Here is a 4,732-nt window from a genome sequence, read left to right as displayed (position 1 = left end):
GACAATTCTAATTTTTTTTTTGTAGTTGAATTGCCAATGTCAACGTTTATATCTCAATTTAGCCTAGGTCAGCCACCTATTTGCTAGGTGTCTAGACAATAGAGAATGTTCTCCAAACTTGGGGACACCTGGCAACCCAACGGGAGATGCAGATAGGAAATACTTGAATTTCTATTTTAACTTAAAGAAAACTTTTTTTTCAAAATATTCACCCACATTTAGTATATTGATTGACAGTGGTCTGCATAAAGTGAAGAGTCATTTATAGAAGAGTATACTCAACCACTGTATTGTAGGAGCACCCCCTCAAAAATAGGAACCCTTGATCCACGCCCCTCCCCTATAATCTGGAGAATGTGCCATCTCCTGGGGAGGAGTCAGGGGGCGTAATACCCTTTGTACATGTAACCTCTGCTATAATCCTCACAGGATAGAAGGAAATGACTTCAGAGGCCAGAAATATTTCTCACATGGTGAGTGAATTCATCCTCTTGGGCTTCCCTTGCTGCTGGGAAACACAGTTCCTCCTCTTTTCCATATTCTTTGTGACTTATATCCTGACGCTCCTTGGAAACATGGCCATCGTGTGTGCAGTGCGCTGGAACTGCAGGCTCCACACCCCAATGTACATTCTGCTGGCCAACTTCTCCTTTCTGGAAATCTGCTATGTCAACTCTGATGTGCCCAACATGCTGGCCAACTTCCTCTCCCAGACCAAAACCATCTCCGCTCGGTGCCTCCTCCAGTTGTACTTCTTCCTCTCACTGGGCACAACTGAATGTTTCTTTCTGTCCATCATGGCCTATGACCGGTTCCTGGCAATCTGCCGCCGGTTTCCTCTGGTTTCTGATCCCAGTGATACTTGTTACCCAGCTACTGTTTTGTGGCCCGAATGTAATTGATGACTTTCTGTGTGACCTGGGTCCTCTCCTGGCCTTGGCTTCAGCCTGTGTCCCAATCCCAGGGACAGTTCTCATATGTGGCACCATGAGTTCCCTCCTCATCTTTGCCACCTTCTTCTACATTATGGGTTCCTATTCCCTGGTGCTGAGGGCCGTAGTGCAGGTGCCCTCACATGGTGGCCAGAAGAAGGCCTTTTCTACCTGCTCCTCACATCTGGCTGTTGTGTTTCTACGGTTCTGTCATGATAACGTATGTGAGCCCAGGGTCAGGACAAGCAGAGGGAATGCAGAAGTTCACAACTCTATTCTACTCAGTTTTGACCCCCTTTTCCAAGCCCATGATCTACAGCCTCCGGAATAAAGAAATGAAGGATGCCTTGAAGAAAGTTCTAGGAGGTTCCTAAAACTGGTCTGTGATGTTAGTGTCTTATTCCCAGATGAGTTCAGACTGTGAGCTTCCTGTCAGTGACCAGTTAAGAAGCTGGCAAATAGATGTGAATATTTTGAAGGAGGCATTTCAAAATTCTAAATACCGGGTTATCAATGAAGCCTTTCCCCAGGTGAAATTAACTCCTTCTTCCATAGCACATTGTGTGGACTTCTATTGAACATGTCCTTCATTTTCTTCTTGTGTTTTAGTTAGCTGTCCATAAATCAGTCCTACATGTCTCCCCATCTTTAACAGACTCTCAATTTTTTAAGAGCAGGGCCTATGCTTTATTAATTTCTGTAACCAGAACCCAATGTCACACCTAGGACAAAAATGTCAATAATGTCAATTTAAATAAAGAAAATAAATTTGTTCTTATTTCCTCACTAGAGTCTATCATCCTTGTCATCCTTTCAACAGTCAGGACGATATCTAAAGAAATTATGAGAACTCCCTAACAATCTATATTTTATATATCCTATGGATGAAATGAATGAACTTCTAGAAAAATGCAAGGTCAACCTAAAGTGGTTGGACCAATGATTAAATGATAATCAGTTCAGTGGAGGAGCCTCACAAAGATGAAAGTTACTGTCTTAAGAAATTACCTGCTTCCTGCTCTTCATCAATCCCTTTGTCTAATAATGCAACTGCTTTATTTCATTTTCTTCTTACTAACCATGCTTTCACTCCTGCACATTTGAAAATATACAACTCTTACCACTGAAAATGTGGTTTGGGATCATTTGCTGGGCATTGCTGGGGATCTTCTTAGAAGGTAGAAGGATCTCAGGGCCCACCTCAGGCCTATTGAAGTAGGATCTGCATTTATTCTCATGAGTTATAATACACACTACATTTGGAAAACCTCTGATTTACAGATTTTCTGTTGGCTCACAGTAATCACAACCACATATAGTTCTAAAGACAGCTACCTCCACTCAAGCAGTGGTTCTCAAGAAATTTACTCAGATTTGGGGGTGGGGTGTAGGCACGGTATTCTGAAAATCTCCCTAAGAAATTGTAAAACAGAGAGAGGGTTGGGAACCCATGCATTAAATTTAGGTACTTCTGTGCGGCACCTGGGTGGCTCAGTCGGTTAAGCATCCAACTCTTGATTTCAGCTCAGGTCATGATCTCAGTGTTGTGAGATCAAGCTCTGCGCCAGGCTCCACACTGGGCATGGAGCCTGCTTAAAGATTCTCTGTCTCCCTCTGCACCTCCCTCGCTTCCCTCTTAAAAAAAAAAAATTAAGGACTTCTAAACTCCACAATAACACCAAAAGAAACCACATCCATCTATATTCCTTTTCTTTTCAAAGCCCCCTTAGTGCAAATCAACCATATTGAATATTAGATAACAATAAGACATGTCATAACACAAGTAAAATAATCACCTCGCTAAAAAAATTTTATATTTCAGATAGTTAAGTCTCTTTTGAATACTTCTACACATTTACATTTGGGAGATATGTATATTAAAAAGAATAGAGAATATGAAATATTATCCTGGTGCTGTACTAGCCTTTGGAATAACCCAGATTAGCAATATTTTTTTCCTGTCCTCTGAGAGACCACACCCCAATGATGGAAATAAAGTTTTCTAACCTTCTTGCTTTATTTTATAATAGCTTGATTGAAAAACAGTTTACATACCATAAAATTCACCTTTTTAAAAGTGGACAATTCAGTGTTTTTAGTTTATCCACATAATTGTGCAACTATCACCACTAACAAATTTTACAGTATTTTCATAACCTCAAAAAGAAACCCCATACCCGTTAACAGGCATTCCCTACTCCCCTCTTCCTTCAGCCCCTGGAAACCGCTAATCTACTTTCTGTCCCTGTGGATTTTGCCTATTCTGGGCATTTCAAAAAAGTGGGATCATGCACTGTGTGGCCTTTTGTGGCTGGCTTCTTTCCGTTAGCATAATGTTCATCCACAAACAACTCATCCATGTTTTAGCATGTGTGAGTACTTTACTGCTTTTTATTGTAAAGCAATATCCTACTGTATGGATATACCACATTTTGTTTACACATTCATCAACTGATGGACATTTAAGCTGTTCCTACTTTTTTGTTAATATGAATAATGATGTTAGGAATATCCATGTACACATTTTTATGTGAACATATGTATTCATTTCTCCTGGATATATACTAGCCCATGTAGGCTGCCATGACAAAATACCACAGGCTGGGTGGCTTAAACAATGGAAATTTATTTTATCATAGTTCCAGAGACTGGAAGTCTAAGATCGAGGTGCTAGCAGAGTTGGTATTTGGTAAGGCCTCTTTCCTCGGCTTGCAGACAACCACCTTCTTACTGTATCTTCAAATGGCCTTTCCTCTGTACATGGTAGGAGCGGCACTGTTGTGTCTCTTCCTTTTCTTGTAAGTACTGCAGTCTTATCAGATTAAGGTCCTACCCTTTTGACGTCATTTAACTTTACCTCCTTAAAGGCCCTATATACAAATACAGTTGCATTGGAGATCAGGGCTTCAAATGAATTTTGGAAGGACACAAATCAGTCCATAATGATACCTAAGTAAAACTACTATATCATGTGATGACTCTTTTGAAGAATTTCTGGACTCCAAATTTGCTGTACTATTTTATAATGCCACCAGCAATTATTAAGAGTCTCAAATTCTCCACATCTCAGCCACACTTGTTATTCTCTCCCTTCCTCATGTTCTCTTTTTTCTTTTTTTTCTGACCTAGACATTATGAAGTAGTATCTCACTATGGTTTTGATTTGCATTTTCCTAATCACTTATATTAAACCTCTTTTCATGTAACTATGCCTAACCCAACATCACAAGTATTTATGCCTTTTTTCTCAGAGAGTTTTACAGTTTTATCTCTTACATTTAAGCCTATAGACCATCATGAAATAATTTTTGTATGTGGTGAGATAGGGGTCCAACTTCATTCTTTTGCATATGGATACCCAGTTGTCCCAGCACCATTGTTTAGACTATCCCCCCCCCCCACCAACCTAGGGACTTATCTCAGCACTCTTGTGGAATAATAAACAATAAATATAAGGATTTATTTCTGGACGCACAATTCTAAATATATATATGTCTATTATCATGCTAGTACCACAACAAGCTAGTACAAGATTATTGTATCTTTGTCGTAAGCTTTGAAATCAGGACGTGAGAGTCCTCCAACTTTGCATTTCCATATGAATTTTAAAGTCAAGTCATTAATTTCTTTTTTTTAGGTAAAACAAATGATGCACTTTATGCATTTCCATTAATTTTTTCACACTTACAATATTTTATAACTTTATATAATTTTCTAAAGTTATGCTTCCCAAACTTAAAAATAACAATATTAATGTGCTTGGGCCTAAGAACACATGAAGTAAAAACTTAGAGAATTGC

The 4,732-nt window shown here is 39.2% G+C and overlaps 1 pseudogene; it reads left to right on the top strand.

Annotated features, from left to right (window-relative positions):
- The first annotated feature begins 389 nt into the window (after positions 1–389).
- Positions 390–1,306, top strand: LOC103682633 (annotated as a pseudogene).
- Positions 1,307–4,732: the final 3,426 nt, after the last annotated feature.

The sequence above is a fragment of the Ursus maritimus genome, unplaced genomic scaffold (assembly GCF_017311325.1).
Source record: "Ursus maritimus isolate PB19 unplaced genomic scaffold, ASM1731132v1 scaffold_205, whole genome shotgun sequence".
Lineage (NCBI taxonomy): Eukaryota > Metazoa > Chordata > Mammalia > Carnivora > Ursidae > Ursus > Ursus maritimus.
The sequence above is the reverse complement of the archived record's forward strand: the minus strand, read 5'-3'. Positions and strand labels throughout refer to the sequence as shown.